The sequence below is a fragment of the Amblyraja radiata genome, chromosome 1 (genome assembly GCF_010909765.2).
Source record: "Amblyraja radiata isolate CabotCenter1 chromosome 1, sAmbRad1.1.pri, whole genome shotgun sequence".
In the NCBI taxonomy this organism is placed as follows: Eukaryota; Metazoa; Chordata; class Chondrichthyes; order Rajiformes; family Rajidae; genus Amblyraja; species Amblyraja radiata.
In genome coordinates, this window is record NC_045956.1 from 9912681 (window position 1) to 9932860 (window position 20180).

The window sequence follows — 20180 nt, forward strand, 5'->3', positions numbered from 1 at the left end:
ATTCTCTGCCACAGAAAGTAGTTGAGGCCAGTTAATTGGCGATATTTAAGAGGGAGTTAGATGTGGCCCTTGTGGCTAAAGGGATCAGGGGGTATGGAGAGAAGGTAGGTACAGGATACTGAGTTGGATGATCAGCCATGATCATATTGAATGGTGGTGCAGACTCGAAGGGTCGAATGGCCTACTCCTGCACCTATTTTCTATGTTTCTATGGAAGTGTCTTGACGGATGTCAGTATTACAGTGGAGGAGGTGCTGAAGGTCTTTACGCCTATGAAGTAGACAAATCTCCTGGGCCTGATCAGATATATCCAAAGACAATGTGGGAAGCTAGAGAGGAAATTGCTGGTGCCCTGGCTGAGATTTATGAGACATCATTAAATATATGTGAAGTGCTGGACAACTAGTGGGTAGCAAATGTTATGCCTCGATTTAAGAAGGGCTGCAGGGAAAAGCTTGAGAACTGCAGGCCACTGATTCTAACATTTGTGGTTGGAAAGTTACTAGAGAGTATTCTGAGGGATGTATATATGAATTTCACCAAGGCATTTGACAAGATGACACATGGTGGGCTACTCTGAAAGGTTAAATTGCATGGGATCCAAGGAGAGATAGCCGACTGGATAGAAAATGGGCTTTTTGGAAGGAAGCAAGTTGAGCCAAAGGACCCGTTTCCACACTGTATGACTCTGACTACATTATCATAACATTTACAGATTTTAGACCTATATCAGAATTTAGCATTAACCAGTGACTGGAGACCATAAGTAAACTGCAATCAAACAAATGTAAGTAAATAATGATCCGTTTAATGGTTGTAGCTATAAAAATATATCATGGTTTATGTTTGATGAAAGTTTTATCTGTTAAAATTCTCACGGAATTTGTCCTAAAGACATATGGTGTAATTGGGAGAAAGATAGTGGAGTTACGGTCAGGTCCCAGAGATTGCAGAGGGGAGCGTAATCTACCGAGTGTCTTGCAAGTCAACTAGGTAGTGCTTAAAAATGGCAAAGAGTTGGATGCATAATACTTCATCAAAGGTAATATTAAGGCAGAGAAATTATATCGGCGAGTCTAAGCGCAAGCTTGTCGATCGTTTCGCTGAACACCTCCGCTCAGTCTGCCTAGGCATACATGATCTCCCGGTTGCTAAACACTTTAACTGTCCCTTCCATTTCCATACTAATCTTTCTGTCCTGGGCCTCCCCACTGTCGGGTGATTCTTCAGTAAGTGTCTACTTTGCTGTCCCGCTACTTTGGTGCTGTATATAAGGAAAATCCGTAGTTCTATCCCATTTCTTCTTTTTCTATATTGTTAATAAACATAATCCTCATAAATAAAGATTAAACCCTAAAAGAATAAAGTGTTTTGGGTTTTTTTCCCGACGTTCGATGGCCACCCCCCTCGGAAAACCGCATGTCCCGATGGTTACATGTGAAATTTCAAGTTGGCATATTTATTTAATGGGGGATCTATCTGAAATAAAAATACTTTTAAAAGGTAGGTATTAATAATTAAAATTTATCACCCTTAAAAAAAATTCCTCTTCTTGATAAAATTATAAATCTTACCGCTTTTTTTCAAAATTTCTTGTCCCGATGATTGGAGTCATTTACCGTCACTCACCTTTGTTGAGCAATCCCATATGGGTATAACTGGACGCGACCTTCTGCCCTCAAAAGACCGCGGAATTCGAAAGCTACCTACCTTGTGAATTTCTCCTGATTCGCGGGACAAGAAGCGTGTGAAGACTGCTTTTTGCTGCATAACAGGCGAGTATCTTTAATTGGTACCATCTCCGAACAGTGCTGAACTCTTAAGGGCCTGTCCCACTTGGCCGTCATTTGCGCCTCATTTACGCGTCATATGTAAAATAGGTCCACGTGTCGTTACGCGTGACATCGCGCGCAAATCACGTGTCATCATGCCGTCTGTTGCGCATAACGTCATTAGTAACCATGCGTCACCACGTGATACACGTGAGACATCGGGACGCCAGCGGCGACGCCAATGCGTCAGCGTCCGTACGCGATGAATCACGCAGGTGGCGCGAGGATTTTAGCACAAATTCCTGGAATGCCACGCGCAACTCCACACTCCACGCCTCTCCATGCGCCCGTCCCGCGCTACCCACATGCTACCCGTGCATCACAACATGATGACCACATTTTCAGAGGTCGCGTAAATGGCGCGCAAATGACGGCCAAGTGGAACAGGCCATTTAGAAAATAAAAAAAGTGTGGTCTTTTTTGATTTGTTCTGGAGAACAAATCATGCCATATGCCTTTCTGGAAATGATATGGCCAGGCATGGCCTTTGGGAAAGGCCATCCTGGGCTAAAGGCTTGGGCCACCATACCTGTCATGTCCACCTCCGTAACTTAACCCCCGATCTCCATCTAGCTCCAGCCAGACGCAAAGGCCTGTTGCAGCCGTCGCCCCTTCCCGTGAACTGATGTCCCTCTCCACGCCCGGCCCTCTTCAGCCCTTGTTTCCCCCCCACCCCCCCCACCGGGGAACAAGGGCTGAAGAGGGCCGGTCGTGGAGAGGGTCATCGGTTCACGGGAAGGGGCGACGGCTGCAACAGGCCTTTGCGTCTGGCTGGAGCTAGATGGAGCTGGTTGCAAAGGCCTGTTTCAGTGTAATTAACAAAACCAGTGTTTCCTAACAATGTGGAATATTGTCCAGGTGTATCCTGTTCATAAAAAAAAAGCAGGATATATCCAATGTGGATAATTACTGTCCCGTCTATCTATTCTCAGATATAGTCCGATTAAAGATAGCTCAAAGGTATCCAATGAGTTGATGGGTGGTCAGTTCCCCATTCTAGCTGGTGAGAAAACGGTTCCGTTGCCTGATAACAGCTGGGAAGAAACTGTCCCTGAATCTGGAGATATACAGTTACAAACTTCTGTACCTCCTGCCTGATGGAAGAGGGAGTGACAGGGGTGAGACTGGTCCTTGATTATGCTGGTGGCTGATGGTCTGGGCTACACCACAACTCTTTGCAATTTGGTGCTGACTCCTAAACCATGCCGTGATCTGTCCCGATGCAGTACATCTATAGAAGTTAGTGAGGGTTGTTGGAGACATGCTGAACAACTGCATCTCATCATTATTTAATATCCGGTCCACAATGATGGTGTCATCTGCGAACTTGTAAACTGGTATTTGGCTTCGCAGTCATGAGTGTATAAGGAGTATAGTAGGGGGCTGAGAATGCATTCTTGCGGGTCACTAGTGTTGAGGATTATCGCAGAGGATGATTTGTCACCTATTAGAAACATAGAAAATAGGTGCAGGAGTAGGCCATTCGGCCCTTCCAGCCTGCACCGCCATTCAATATGATCATGGCTGATCATCCAACTCAGTATCCTGTACCTGTAAGAAAGAACTGCAGATGCTGGTAAAATCGAAGGTAGACACAAAATGCTATAAAAAATCAGCGGATAAGACAGCATCTATGGAGAGAAGGAATTGGCAACATTTTGAAACGTAGCCAATTCCTTCTCTCCATAGATGCTGCCTCACCCACTGAGCTTCTCCAGCATGTTGTCTCCTATCCTTACTAATTGTGCTTGTTGATGAGGAAGTTGAAGATCTATTTGCACAGGGGAGTGCTGACTTCAAGTTCCATGAGTTTGGTGATGAACTTGGTTGGGATATAGGTATTGAAAGCAGAGTTGTAATCTATGAATAGGAGCACAATGCTTAGTTGAAGTTTGCAATGGCCATTCGGATGCAGATCTCAATGCGACCTTTGTCCCAACATGGACAGGAAGTTTGGCATGTAAGGAAAAAATATTGTAGAATGATTACAGTTTAGAAAGAAAGCTGTTTAGCTTTTTAACTCAATACCAGCTGTTTGCTTGAGCAATTTACTCAGTCACATTCCTCATCTCATCTCCTGTTCAACAAATTTCTACTGTGCCTTAAGATTTTTCTACCCCTGCCTTCCAGTTTTTCCCCATTTATTTTTCCTAAACCCATTATGATTTTGCACTGGTCTATCCAATTTTCTTTGAATCATCTTCTCTTCAAGGTAAACCATCCCAACTTCTCCAGTGTAACTTTGGAACTGAAATTCCTCATTCAATGACTCGTACTATTAATAATCTCTGCACCTGTGCTGTGACCTTTGTATTGTACAATAGTGGTCTTAAAATTGCTATGTAATGATTCCACAAATTCACGAGATGTGAATCACTCATTCTAAACTCCAGCAAGTACAGGCCCAGAGCCGTCCCACGCTCAATCATTCCAGTGATCATTCTCTTAAACCACCTCTGGACTATGCCAATGCCTCCTGAGGCACATCCCTCCTCAGATAAGGGGCTCAAAACAGCTTACAATATTCTAAATGCAGTCTGATCAGTGCCTTATAAAGTCTCGGCATGACATCCTGCTTTTATATTCTAGTCCTCGCGAAATAAATGCTAACGCAAAATCACTGTGTTTGCCTTCCTTACTATGGATCTGTAATTAGATTCAGGTCTGAATTGGTAACAGCAAGGGTGAGAGTTCAATGATTGTACAGGAAAACAGTGTGTTCCTTGTGGTGAGGGTTAGATTGCATAGATTGAGTTGAGATTTTGAAACCATAGGTGTAAGAATAAGGGAATATTTTTTCTAAGGGAAGGAATAGAATTAGAAGGGGTTGTAACTGGCTAGTGATACAAAGAAGCAATCAGAGATGCCCATGGTGATTAAGATGATAGCAACATCTTAGATCAGGGGTCGGCAACCTTGTTCTGCATAGGGGCCAGGACGCATGTCTGTAAGCGGATTGTGGGCCACATCTATCACGTGTACACATGGATCCCGCCCCCAACCTGTCCCGGATGGCAGGCATCAAATCACATGTTCACATAGATCCCGCCCCTTTGAGGACACCACCCGCTGGCCCCTAGTTACGGGCGCTCACCAACATGGCGTACTTACGGACCATTGTCTTGGCTCTGTCCTGAAGGCTGTGGCTCAAATACTCATACTCCCTCGTCCCCGGCCTATTGACAACCCAGATCCCGACAGTGAAGCCCAGACTCAGAAGATGCTGGTGGCTTTGCGCAGGATGCGGTACAGCCAGAGCTCGGCTGCGCTCGGCGTCTCCGCCAGCGCAGGCCTCCTTGCGTCACTGCAGCTGGGCGCCGCAGCCTCCGTCCCGGGATGTACCGGAGATGAAGGAAGTTTACAGGCCGGGCGATTACGGAAAAAACATACGCCTGCGGGCCAGATGATTTCGGGTTACGGGCCGAATTCGGCCCTGGGGCCGTAGGTTGTCGACCCCTGTCTTAGATGATAGAATGATAGGAATGCCAAGGGAAGACTGAGAATACAGGTTTGATGGACTATAATCTTGAGATAAAACAAGGGGATATAGATGTTGGTATCGTTGACAAAGATGAAAAGTTACTTGCAGCTAAAAGAGTGAAGATACTTGGTGAGAAAAGATTTAAATTCAGATGGAAGGTGGAGAATGAAGCTGTTAACTGAGGGGACAGAACAAAGTAGATTGCTTCGGAATTAATGTTGCAGTGTAATTTGTGCACAAAAACAAGGTTTGGAAGAATAATTGAAAAGTAAATCTAGGAGAGAAGCTTCAGTTAGTATCAAATCTTTATTATCATAATTGGCTTCACTGAGAAGCTATTGAGTACAAAAGTTGGAACATGCCGCAACGTCTGGCGAGTGTCTGTGGCAGACATCTCCCGGTGAGCCGCTATAACAGGCGCCTCCCAGCGAGCTGCAGAGTAGCCAAGGCCAGAGCACCCGCAGGTCGGAACCGGCGGAGTCGGTCAGGCCAGAGCCCGCGAGTCGACGGAGCCCGAGTCTGCAACCTGGGTCTACTCCATGGAGGTGTCCGGAGAAGACCCGGCGGCGATAGCGGAGCGGTTGATGATGCCGTCGACCATCGGACGAGGACGTACCACGCGGGAGTGAGGACGCCGCTGCCGAGGGAAAGAACAAAGTAGGACCCAGCGTGGGTGACCGCCATGAAGGAGGGGAGGGCCAGAACAAAGGGTGACCTGTCACGGATACTGTGTATACTTTGTAACTTTGTTAGCGCCCTTATGTGGCGACCATTTGCATACTTTGGGTATGCAAGCAAAAAATGTTAGTGACAAAGTATTCATTTATTTAGCTGTACAAGGTGTTGGTGAGGCCACACTTGGGGTACTGTATGTTTTTTATTGCCCAACTATAGGAAAAATATAATTAAGTTGGAAATGGTGCAGAAGGGATTCACCAGAATGTTACCCGTGTGCTGGCTTGAATTATAAGGAGAGATTGGAAAGGCTGGGATTTTTTTTTAAATTGGGCGTGAGAGGCTGAGGGGTGACTTGATTGAGGTGCACAAGATCGTAATGGGGTAAAGATAAAGTGAATACTCAGTCTTTTTTCCAGGATAGAGGATTCTAAAACTAGAGGACATAGCCATAAGCAGAGAGGGACCTCGCTCAGATGGTAGTCCATAACTGGAAATCGCTGCCAGAGGAAGCTGTATAAAATTTAGATATGTAAAATACATTTTGACAGATATATGGATGGTTTTATGGGTGAGAAGGGTTTAGACGGTTATGGGCCAAACGCAGGCCAATGGGATTCGTTCAGCATGCCAATGTGGTCGGCATGGACAAGGTGAGCTGAAGGGCTAGTTTCCATGCTGTATAGCTCTGATTCTTATGCGTATGTGCACAAGCATGGTGAGATACAGGTACAATTAAAGTCTATCAGCAGCATTGCAGCCACATAGACACGGACGAAACACAATAACTTAAATTATGCATAAATTATCCAAGATGGAGAGAAGAGAAATACTGCAAAAACAAGACGAGTGCAAACACATTTTGCAAACAAATCCATGATAGTGCAGAATGGTCCACCTTGTATCATTGCCGAATTAGGATCATGGTTGTGCTGGTTGGTTCAAGAAGCTGATGGTTATGGGGAAAGTAGCTGTTACTGAACCAAGTGTTGTGTCCATCTTCAAATGACGTCACGCGCTCCAGACGGCTGTGTGTACGCATGAAATCAAGCGGGACCGTCGCGGCTCAATGCGACCACGAGGTCGCGTAATTTGCGTGCCAAGGACACTAAGTGGGACAGGCCCTTTACTAACTTAACTTCTTGTCCATTGCTTGTGCAGTCACTTCGGATCAAGCAGGGATCCTGCTTCAGCTGTTCCTGCTACAGCTCTGAGAAATGTTAGTTTAGTTTAGTTTAGCGGTACAGCGCAGAAATGAGCCGTTCGGCCCACCTAGTCTGCACCGACCAGCAATTCCCACACATTAACACTATCCTACACGCACTAGGGGCAACTTACAATTTTTTTTTTACCAAAGCCAAATAACCTACAAACTCGATTAACCTACAAACCTGTACATCTTTGGAGTGTGGGAGGAAACTGGAGCCCACGCAGGTCATAGGGAGAACGCACAAACTGTACAGACAGCGTCCATTCCTTCTCTCCAGAGATGCTGCCTGTCCAGCTGAGATACTCCAGCATTTTGTGTCCATCTTCGACAGCATGCGTAGTCAGGATAGAACCCGGTTCTCTGGCGTGCTGCCCTTGTGGGACCATTGTATACAAACTACATCATGCACTTAACAGGGCATCATTTTGGACCAGTGTCGAGGAGATCCAATGCAATTGAAGACCTGGCTCTGCTGTACAAACTTAGCACACAGCAACATGTCAATAGCACATGAGTGCGTGTACATGCAGATGTAGTCAAACAAAACACGGGCACTCTGACCAAGCATTTGTGCACGAATGCATTAGGGTATTTTGCTGACATTCTTGTGAAGTTTGCAACTAACTCATCTTGGTCAAGGAAAACAATGTAAAATTGCAAAAGTTTTTTTAAAAAAAACATGTTTTCACAGATCTTGAAACTTAATTATGTGAATATGATAAATAATTTAGTGACATCAGGTACCAGAGGATTCCACCGTTTTTTAAATTGCCTCAGTAATCTTTGGTATCTATACCAGCTGAAACTGTGTCCATCTTAATTCCTCGTAGACAATTTAGTGGTATTTAAAATATAGCTCATGGAAAATGAAAAAGAAATTTGCTGGATTAAGTGGTGTACTTTGAAGCCAAATTACTTTGTTTGAATCTACATAATACTAACCTCATTGTGTTGCAGTTATATCTGGTTATTTAAAATGATTTACGGATTGTGACATTTTTGGGACATTTAGTTTTGCACTTCTGTCAAAGAGACTATTGAAAAGTGATTTTTTTAAAATTTGATCAAAGGGCTTATTTGATCAAAGATAAATATCTAACTATTTTAGTGCCATTTATACTAATTACGTAGTGTTTAAAATCTTGCTTAGTATGGAGTATTATTTTTAGATCATTGTGAAACAATACTGTGAGTGCATTTTTCTGTCTACTGTAAAATAGCTAGATTACGCATGAAACATGCTATTCCAGCTCTAATATAGTCGCCCAGTGCTGAAATTGTGTGAGTGCTGGTAAAGCTCAAAGTACGTGTACAATTCCAATTAATGAACATTTTTAGGGAGCTGCTGGCAGTTTGCAATACACTGTACAGTACTGTTTTTGCATTGTACAGTGGCTGTTTGAAAGTGATATGATAAGTGTACTGTTTCTGGGAGATGGTTTTTCAGTAATGCTTTCTCGCAGAATTATATAAAACTAGATATTATCCCTTCAATTATTATATCCAATGCAGGTAAGTATGTCTGGATCAAATTAATTTGATCAGATGCTAAGGCAGCTAAATCATGACTGCCAATCATGCTGAGAATTTAGAGCAACTCGGAGCAGCAGATTAACAAAAGCTTAAATAGTTTCCCACATTTAATTCATATTGCAGTGTAGTACTTTAAATTCATGAGTAAAGGTGTCATTTGCAGTATATTGAAAATAATCCATAATCTTGAATTTTGAGAAGACTAATAAATAAAGGAAATCACCTAAATGACAGAGCTATTATTTGTTATTTGACAGAGTTTGTTTGTTATTTTTGTGTTCCGATTTACCCAGTACTTTTGAATAACTGCTTTTGAACTGAGCTGTCAATTATATAATTTTAGCTGTGATATCACTAAAATAATCCCATGATATTTTTTTTATAGCTGAGCTTGAAGGACATGTGTATCAAGCGAGCTAGTTCTTTAAATTCTGTTTATCTGGTGAGGAATCGGGTTAAGGGTCTGAGGCAAGATAAAGGCTCTAACCATTGAATTTCTAGGATGGGGGTTGGAAGATTAATTCTGAACCCGAGCATACACAAATGCTAGTTGCATGTGATGGATATTATACATTTCATATGCTCCCATGCATTCTTTGTCAAATTGATGTTGTAAAAAAACTATAATTGCACACAATAACTGCATTGTATTAGTTTCAAATTGTAACCATTATCATTATAACCACGTATCATTAAAGGTTCCCATTTTTTAATGTTTAACTATCAGTTGTTTCAACATAAATCCCAAGCGAGTGAAACTGTATAATTATCTTATGGTTTTGTCTGTGTGATTGGCAGTTGTTTAAAGGGTGGTGTCAGGAAGGGTGCATTGGTTTTAACTGGAGGTGGGAGGGAGGAAAATACATTGTTTTCCTGTCGATTTAGACACTGCAGCAGCAGTCCTCTTTAACGTATCGAGCAGACTCTGGGCGCTGGACAGAGGGGTGTGGCCTACTTCATTTGAATGTTGGGAACAGCAAGAGTCCAGTGACTCGGGGAACAGATTGGTTTGATTGTGCTGAGGTAGCATAGCACGGCTGAAAGCATTTGTGAAGGACTGTGAAGGAATCAATGACTGTGGCTGGAGACAGTACTGCCACTTTCAAAGTCTTCCTCAAATTTATTCTAGCAACAGATTCTTAGCTTTTGTTTCCTGCTGATTCCAGAGAGGAAAGAGAGCCGACATCACTTTGTCTCACCCAGCTGTGATTAGCCAACCCGTCTTTACTGACAGTTACATTGACAATGAGATTACGACTACTACCTTTCCAGGAACTATGGGTTTTTCTCTTTGTCAGTCGTGATTTAAACTAGAGAGCTCTAGTTTAATTTAAACGAAGCACCTGGCCATTTTATGTGTGTGGCTACTGATTTACTGAGAATATCTGGACAGAATTGCCCGATTCAATAAGTCAATGTGTGGCTGTGGTTGCGGTATCATTTCTTCTTTAATGAAGAGGCTGGGACGCCCAAACTGCTGCAAAGATATTTTTCCTTGCAGTTTTACATCAGGGCAACTGGAAAGACTTTCTAATGGTTTGCTCAACCATCAAAAGGTAACTACATTTCAAGTTCATTAAATGTTCATAGTGATTTCCAATATATTTGGTGCAGTATGGAATGAAAAAGTATTATTAAGAATATGTTCACTTCTCCTTGACCTTGCGTGTAACTATCCAATATCATATTTGGCCGTGATCAGCCTGTGAGCAATAGAACTGTACTGCAGCCATTGATTTTGTAATAGGATCAGATGATTTACTGACCTTCCTCAGAAGTTTTTTCTGCTGGAATAGTGCGTCATGTTAATGGATTCCGCAATTTGATGTTTTAATTGGTATTAGTTATATAAGTTCATGGAAGTTGAAATGTGTTTAATTTTGTACAGCCTACACTGTTTTCTTATGTGATTTGTGTGTGCATATTTGTGTGTGTCTTTTAAAAAAAATCACCTTGAATACTGGCTTTGGACTAAATAATTATCTCTAAAGGTTTTGTGTGCATACAGATGTTAAGATTAATTTACTGGCTATAATCATAGGATAGGATTAACAAAGTTAGGGGGGGCATTCTGTTATTAAAAATAAGTTGAAAAACAATTTATGCCATTTGCACATGCAGATATAAGGTCTGAAGTTAGAAAGTCACTATCCTTACTTTCCTGGTTAGTTTAAGTTTTGGTGTACCATATCTCCCCTGAAGGATGTGAGGCTGCAGAATTTACCCACCAGAAACTTTTGAAATACAGCAGAAAGTTACATCTTGTACATTCAAGGGCAGGTTAGTTTTTAACAGTCTTTATTTCTATAAGCAGCCTCGCTAGATTTGAACTTTTACATGTGCAACTCCTCATCCTTTCAATTCTAATAATTGGAGATTTTATAAAATTTGTTTTTTCTCTGGCTCTTTGATCTCAATCTCTTTTCATAATGCACTCTTGTGTGATTTTTGCCATGAATTAAAAATTCTAGTTGATATGGCCTAAACCAGAAAGTAGCTGTCCCCTAAAGATACTCCATTCTGACTAGCGAGGAAGAACAAATTTGTTCATATACAGTGCCCTCCATAATGTTTGGGACTAAGAACCATCATTTATTTATTTGCCTCTGTACTCTACAATTTGAGATTTGTAATAGAAAAAAAATCACATGTGGTTAAAGTGCACATTGTCAGATTTTATTAAACTGTATTTTTATACATTTTGGTTTCACCATGTAGAAATTACAACTGTGTTTATAAATAGCCCCCCCCCATTTCTGGGCACCATAATGTTTGGGACACAGCAATGTAATGTAAATGAAAGTAGTCATGTTTTGTATTTTGTTGCATATCCTTGCATGCAATGACTGCTTGAAGTCTGCAATTCATGGACATCACCAGTTGCTGGGTGTCTTCTCTGGTGATGCTCTGCCAGGCCTGTATTGCAGCCATATTTAGCTTATGCTTGTTTTGGGGGCTAGTCCCCTTCAGTTTTCCCTTCAGCATATAAAAGGCATGCTCAATTGGGTTCAGATCGGATGATTGACTTGGCTCTCTTTCTTCTTAATGATGTTCCAAACAGTTGATTTTGGTAAGCCTAAGGTTTTATTCTTGTTTCTCAGTCTCACAATGGCTTCTTTGAATTTAATTGGCACAACTTTGGTCATGTTGATAATCAAAAGTTTCCAAAGGTGATGGAAAGACTGGAGGAAAGACTAGGCGCTGAGAGCTCTCTTATACCTACATTAAGGAGGCAATTAAATACAACTGAGCAATTGCAAATGCCATGCGTCCCAAACATTATGGTGCCCTGAAATTGAGGGACTATGTATAAACACAGCTGTAATTTCTACATGGTGAAACCAAAATGTATAAAAATGGCCTTTAATAAAATCTGACAATGTGCACTTTAACCACATGTGATTTTTTTTTTCTATTACAAATCTCAAATTGTGGAGTACAGAGGCAAATAAATAAATGATGGGTCTTTGTCCCAAACATTATGGAGGGCACTGTAGGTTGCAGATTCTCATTTGTCATACTATAATGTCATCTTAAAACTCAGTAGTTATATTTTCTTAGAACTATTACTCTATGTTAGTTCTGATCCATCTGAAACAATACACAGAGCAAATATTTTACTTTAATCCTTTGATGTGTGTTTATATTAATTTATTCAGTCTTATTTGTTACTTGTCCCTAGCTTTAAAAGACATAAAACCTGCTCACTTTTACCATTATTTTTTTTTTTTTAAGTGGCAAAACATATGATTCCTTAATGTGAATTATATTATTCTGATTGAAATCAGTAAATAAGGTCATAAGTTATAGCAGCAGAATTAGGCCATTGGGCCCATCAAGTCTACTCCACCATTCAATCTTGGCTGATCAATCTCTCCCTCCTAACCCCATTCTCTCCATAAACCTTGACACCCGTGGTACTAATCAAGAATCTATCTATCTCTGCCTTAGAAATATCAAATGAAATGTTTAAAAGTTGTGCGACCAGCATCCTGGTCATTGAATGTTCTTATGGTGAATGAGAGTTTAGCCATGGACTCACCTTATTAGCGGATGTAAACAACTGAGTCATACAATCTGAAATCCAAGATCATCTTTAATCAGCATTTAAACTATAGCGGTACAGCAGGTTGTTAGTTGTCAGAACATCATAACTGCTTCCAAGACTGAGCAGTACAGGAAGTGGGTGTTAATATAAATCGTACAGTAGGGTGGGGTTAGTGATGCTATTCTACTATGATTGGTTGTCATGCATAAACCAATCTACAGCGGAGGCGACTTTTTTTGCTGGCATCATGTGGGGCTGGGGATACTGAAAGGTAATTGATTGCTCCATATCAAGTGCACTATGTGGAAAAATGTTTTGAATCAGATAGCTACACTCTGATTTGCAGCTCTAACTTAAATCCCTCCATTCACGTGTCTCCTATTCTCCAGTTGCAGATATTTGAAAGATTTATGATGCAACTCTCCATCTCTTGGAAATGAAGCAAGGGACTTATTCTGACAGAATTATTTTACAATCAATAACATGAGTATTGACAATCCAAGCTTTACTCCCGACATTTAGAATCTTTTCATTGGGAGTGCCGTGTACAAATAATATCAGTTTTTATTTTGTTTGAAGAATAGTAATGTTGATTTCCAACATCGGTATGGGTCTTTCGGATAAATGTATTGAAGGCTTCTACGTTATTACAGTCAGAGTGTGGCTCTCAAAGACTTACACATGGTTGCTGTAGCTTCATCAGATGCATATTAGGAGGACTGTGCATTCATTCTCACCTGACAAGTTTCAGGGTTCGGAGGATGGTTGTTGTTGTGGTGGACAACGCATCTCAGCAATAGTCGCCCTCTGACCTCATTAGACTGGCCACAAAATGATCAGTTTGTATTGTATGGCAAGCCTGCTACATGAGGTTGTTGGAGTCAGGCTGCATTTTGCTTGTGGGCATACAGTCATAGTGGTTTTGCACAATATTTCTACAGAATACACTGCCTGTGTATTACAGGATCTCCTTCTACTCCTAGGATTTAAATATTGATTTTCTGAATTAATTTCGAGATGGCAGTGATATCACTTTGGATGAAACTACAAGCTATCGCCTGATATAGCAAGAAGAGCAAGGTGACGTGCCTCAATGACTATCGACCAGTGGCACTAACGCCTGTGGTGATGAAGTGTTTAGAGAGATTGATTATGGTGCATATCAACTCCTACCTCGACATGAACCTCGACCCACTGCAGTTCGCTTACCGCCATAACAGATCAACGGTGAATGTGATCTCACTGGCTCTCCACTCCGCTCTGGACCACTTGGAAAACAAAAACTCATATGTCAGGCTGTTATTCATTGACTACAGCTCAGCATTTAATACAATCATCACCTCCAAGCTGGTTACCAAGCTCTCAGATGTGGGTCTCTGCGCATCCCTCTGCAATTGGATCCTCGACTTCCTCATCCACAGACCACAGTCTGTCCGTATTGGTGGAAATGTGTCATCCTCGATAACAATCAGCATGGGAGCGCCTCAAGGCTGCATGCTCAGCCCTCTGCTTTACTCACTCTATACTCATGACTGCGTAGTCGGACATAGTGCGAACTCCATTATCAAGTTAGCCGACGACTCCACTGTTGTGGGACGTATCACTGATGGGGCCGAGTCAGAATATAGATGTGAGATTGACCGATTGACCAAATGGTGCCAGCACAATAACCTGGTTCTCAACACCAGCAAAACCAAGGAACTGATTGTGGACTTTGGAAGGGGTAGGATAGGGACCCACAATCCCATTTATATCAACGGGATATGGTGGAAACGGTCAAGAACTTCAAATTCCTGGGCGTGTACATTTCCGGAGATCTTTCCTGGTCCCAGCACACTGATGCAATTATAAAGAAAGCACATTGGCACCTCTACTTCCTGAGAAGATTACGGAGAGTCGGTATGTCAAAGAGGACTCTCTCGAACTTCTACAGATGCACAGTAGGGAGCACTCTGGCTGGTTGCATCGTGGCTTGGTTCGGCAACCTGAGCATCCAGGAGCGGAAAAGAATGCAGAAAGTTGTGGCCACTGCCCAGTCCATCGGCTCTGACCTCCCCACCATCGAAGGGATCTATCACAGTCGCTGCCTCAAAGAGGCTGCCAGCATCATCAAAGACCCACACCATCCTGGCCACGAACTCATCTCTCCGCTACCATCGGGTAGAAGGTACAGCAGCCTGAAATCTGGTACATCCAGTTTCAGGAACAGCTTCTTCCCCATAGCCATCAGGCTATTAAACTCGCCAACAAACGGACTCTGAACTGTAACAGCCTACTGCACTTTATCTGTTTATTTATGTGTATATGTGTGGTCTATGCTATATAGACACACTGAACTCTGTATTTATGCTTACAATATTCCTTGGTGCTGCAGCAAGCAAGAATTTCATTGTCCTATCTGGGACACATGACAATAAAACTCTTGACTTGAATGTGTTGAGATTCCTGCTGATGATGATTAACGACGTTCATTTATTGCTCATTCCCACAAAGTGGGCAATTTAATAGGTTTTCGCCTGAGTAGCCTCTTAAATGGCCAACAAACTAATTTCTGTGTTCAGTAAGGTCACTGAAGTTAATTTTATTTCATAGTTTTAAATGTGCTCATAATCCATATTCTAACTAAATAATTTAAGGAAAATATTGCAGGAATGTCTGCAATTTTAGGTCCAAATAATACTTCAAGATTAATAAAATAAATTCCAATTTATGATGTAGTCTCTCCCTCCACATGTAGCTATGATGCAGCAGGTATGTCTTTAATGCATAGTTAAATTTCATAAGGTGGAATGTTACTATTAATAATGGATGACCAAAATTGTGCCTGTCTAAGTTGCTGTACAACGGCCAGAGATAAAAAGGCAAAACATATGAGATAAGGATAGAGGAGGTGCGAATTGTGAAGCCAGTGGAAGGCATATAGGTGAAAGGGTAGGGGGAAGGGATAGGCAGGGCCGGCCTCAAGCCAATTGGACCAATTGCTCCCAATTGTGCTCAGCGCTTAAGGGGGCCCCGCGCTAGGCCGGTGGGCAACACACTATCCCTGCAGCAGCGACCCCAGTACGTGAAATTCCTCACCGACAACAACACAGCCCCGCGGGAGGTTGCACGCAGTCGAGGTCACGACCTGTGACCCGTACTGTTGCCATGCAACGCAACTGGAGTACACGCGATGAACTGGTGGTAAGCATTTGCCATGGATGCCAGCACAGCGGGCCCTTCTTCTGGCCCAGCATCCAGACTGGTTGCACACTCGCGGACCTCGGGCCGTCTATCCCTGCAGCCGGGGGTGGGCGGGGGGCAGGAGGGGGTCGGGAGGGGAGGAGGAGGTCCGGGGGGGGGAGGGGGGTGGTCGGGGAGGGGAAGGAAGAGGTCGGGGGTCAGTGACTCTGGGTGGGCGGAGGGAGCAGACCGTCCAATTCTGCTGCAGCTGACGTTGCAAGGAGGCACGGCCCCGCTCCACTCGGCCCCATGTGTGTGCGCGCTGCCGACCCACAGCCCCTGACGATGCGGCCCACAGGGGGAGATGTGGCGGAGGGCGGCCAAAGTGGACTGGAAAGATACCCTAGCAGGGATGACAGTGGAACAACAATGGCAGGTATTGCTAGGAATAATACAGAAGGTGCAGGATCAGTTCACTCCTCGGAGGAAGAAAGATTCCAAGGGGAGTAAGGGGCGACCGTGGCTGACAGGGGACGTCAGGGACAGTATAAAAATAAAAGAGAAGTTGTAAGAGCTAGCGTGGTCCCCGCCATCTTATTTAGCTATTTTATTGAATTTTTCTATCAGAAGTACAACGTAGCAAAGATGAGGGGGAAGCAAGAGGATTGGGTAATGTTTAAAGAGCTACAGAAGATAACTAAAAAGACAATACGGGGAGAAAAGATGAGGTACGAAGGTAAGCTAGCAAGAATATAAAGGAGGATAGTAAAAGCTTCTTTAGGTATGTGAAAAGGAAAAATTAGTTAAGACCAAAGTTGGACCCTTGAAGATCGAAAAAGGTGAATTTATTATGGGGGAACAGAGACAGTAATACTGGTCAGAGAACTGGGAAGGGGGAGGGGAGAGTGAGAGAGAGACTGTTCATACTGCTGGGGTGCAAGCTACCCAAGCAAAATATGAGGTGCTGTTCCTCCAATTTGCGCTGGGCCTCACTCTCACAGTGGCGGAGGCCCAGGACAGAAAGGTCAGATTGGGAATGGGAGGGGGAGTTAAAGTGCTGACCAACTGGGAGATCAGGTAGGTTAAGGCGGACTCAGTGGAGGTGTTGAGAGAAATTATCGCCGAGCCTGCGCTTGGTCTCGCCAGACTACTACGGCACCTCCCTTGTCGGCGGGTTTGATTATAATGTCAAGGTTGCTGCCGAGTGAGCGGGGGGGCTATACGTTCAGAGGGGGAGAGGTTAGAGTTGTTCATGGGAGTAGAAATGTTGAGACGATTGATGTCACACCGGCAGTTGGAAATAAAAAGGTCTAAAGTGGGTGGAGGGCTGTCCGGGGGAGTCCAAGAGGACGGGGACCGGTGGAGACGGGAGAAGGGGTCATCACTGGCTAGTGAGGACTCCTTCACATAGAAAAAGGCGCGGAGGAAACGGAAGAAAATCTCTACGTTGTGGTGTGTCCGCATCTTGTTGAGGTGCGGAAGGAGGGGTACAAATGTCAGGGCTCTGTTGAGGACCAACTGTTCTGCATCTGAAAGAGAGATGTCAGAGGAGATGGTGAGAACACAACAGAGGTGTGGGCTGTGATTAGAGGGATGGAGAGAGACTTGAGGGAGGTACTGCAGGGAATGATGGGTTGAGAGGGGTAGTGTAAGGGTGGAATTAGGAGAGGTAGCATGGTTGGAATAGGGGGGAGGGCAGCATGTCCCAGTACTTCCATTACTGGTCCCTATTGGAAGGGGCGTGCAACAGGACCTAGGACAGTTGGCAGGGGAGTCAGTCCTCATTGATGTTGTTATAGCTAGCAGTCTGGACCCACTGCTCTGTTTTAACTCCCCTTGTCTTTCCATACTGACCATTCTGCTCTGCGTCTCCTCCATTGCCAGAACGAGCCCACATGCAAACTGGAGGATCAGCACCCAATATTCCGCTTAGGTAGCTTACAACCAATGATATGAACATTGGATTCTCCAATTATAGGTAAACTCAAACAAGGAGGTATTTATTGAGAGAAGTTGAATCTGAAATAATTCCATGAAAATGTGTAAATAATGGAAATCTGAAATTTAAAACAAAATGATCGTTATCTGAAATTGTTTACCACAATTTCAATAAGGGGGTTACGTACCTAGTTGGTAATGTGGGTGCATTGAACTTCATTGGAACAGAATAGGAGAACAAAAACTTTTTTTTGTGTATTGGAAGACTTTCTAATTAACTTCACTTCAGAGCCAAACGATTAATAGAAATGGCTATGTTTGGAGATTGCAAAGTTTATCTGCCAAAGAATAAATCAAGTTTTTATTTCTCTCTGTTATTAGTCCAAGGATGGTTTACCATCATCAGCGCAACTAGGATCAATCAATATGCAGTGATCTTCTTGATTGGTGTCTCAACATAATTTCAGGTGATGCATTAATTCACTTCTAATTAAATACTGTGTTTATCTCCATTTTCCTATTCAATTAATGTTTTGAGTATTTCAAAGCAGTTTGGATACCTGGGAAATGCTTTACAGAATGTATCCTAGTTAGTTTGGCATTTAATCAATCAATCTTGGAATTTCTAGATTGGAATCAATTTAAGAAGAATTGCATTGGAAATTGATGTAACTGGGGCATAGAGACTCTGGAACATACAATACCTTTCACTTGTATTTAAAAAAAAAAAAAATAAGATGGCTGCACTGCTAAGAAAAGCAGAAAATTCTGCATCAGTAATACCAAATGTGAAGCCAGCAATGCATCCAAGAAACCTAACCTTGAATAACAGTAATCCTCTAGCCTGTTCCCAAAATGGATCCATGTGAATAAATAATCCAATGTATCTTCTGCTTCAAAGTATCTTTCAATGTCTAATAGTAATTCAAATGATTGAAAAATTTGCAGACTATCTTTGCAGAATGAGGGGAAAACAATAGGTAAAGCTTCACAGGCAATTGTGCTCTGGCTTACTAAATCCTAGTAACTGCCAATGTCATTTTCACGATTGTTTTTTTTTCTTCAAATTTTTTTTTTTCATGACTGTTGATAACTTCAGTGGAAACTATGAAGTAAAATGCACTTAGTATTAATGAATGATGAAGTATTCTCACCTTGATTATTCCTGTTTCCATTCAGAATCTCGGGACTTTCCAAACAAACAACTTCAAAGCAGTTTTCTCAATGGATTTTTAACGATATTTTACGATCGGATTATGAGTCGTGAAAGCCAGGAAGTTCATAGTAAAGTGTTTTGCTTTAAATTCGACTCCGAGCCTTAAGTGCATTGGAGCATTTCAATGGCCCGCCTTAGCATTCAGCAACAAAGGAGATGAAATATCAGCTAAGATAAAAGCCTATTATATATTTTTTACTTGGATACTGACAGCCTTTGTACAAATGGCACATAAGGCAAGATAGAGATTCCATGTGATTGTTTATATTAATAAAACAAAAATAAATAAATTGGTTGAAATCAACAGATTGCCTGTTGTAGTCCAGAATTATATACTTCTGCAATATCGATTCTTTGTTTCCTTTTATAAATATTTCATTCCAAAATGAATACAGAGGGTAGATAGAGCGCAATAGAAAATATTAGTGGGTTTGTCACAACACTTGATAACACTGTTTACTAGAATTTACAAAGTACATAATTGGAGTCGGATTTGAACATAATTTGTTCTCAGTCTAGAATATATTAAATTAGTTGCATCATCTGACCTACAAATGGCAGTTACTGTTTAAATTACCTGTATTCATCTATATTCCAGTTGGAACGTGTTTGCATTCACATTATTAGTGGTATGTAGATATTCTGATCCTTTCTTGCACAGGGAATACATACGAATGTACAAATGGTAACTGGAGATGGCCAACAACCACAGTAATTCATTTTTCTCCTTGGAACCTGGAATGCAAGAATACAAGAAAATATAAGTGGTGTGGAGGGAGAGTAGGCAACCTGGCCCCTCATGCTGTACACCAATGAGACGAACATGGTCAAGGTGTTGCTAGTAAGTTGGACAGATAAACTACAAGGTGCTATCAAAAAACAGATTGGATATTCTGGCCCTGGGGACAGCAGTCCAAAATCACAAGGCTTCTGCTCAGCTTGAAATCTTTCTCCACGCAAAGGAAACTGCTTCCTGTTAATGCTTCATAACATTTCAGATATTTAAATAAAATCATTCCCCGGTCTTAATTTCAAAGAAGATAAATAATTTATCTGAAATCAGCCCTTATAAGAGCACGTACCAA

At 42.3% G+C, this 20180-nt stretch overlaps 1 protein-coding gene across 5 annotated transcripts in view; it reads left to right on the plus strand.

Annotated features, from left to right (window-relative positions):
* The window catches only part of LOC116970895 (F-box/WD repeat-containing protein 7-like), a 102502-nt gene that overhangs the window by 16038 nt on the left and 66284 nt on the right, over positions 1 to 20180 (plus strand). For 2 of the 5 annotated variants that reach the window (XR_004411349.1, XR_004411347.1), the window contains exons 2-3: positions 18261 to 18346; positions 19059 to 19399. The exons of 1 other annotated variant lie outside the window; for it this stretch is intronic. The gene's annotated coding sequence lies outside the window, so the exon portion shown is untranslated. Of the gene's footprint in view, positions 1 to 9062; positions 10288 to 17888; positions 17920 to 18260; positions 18347 to 19058; positions 19400 to 20180 lie in introns of those variants that run through there. 2 more of the 5 variants (XR_004411350.1, XR_004411351.1) reach the window with 2 other exon arrangements.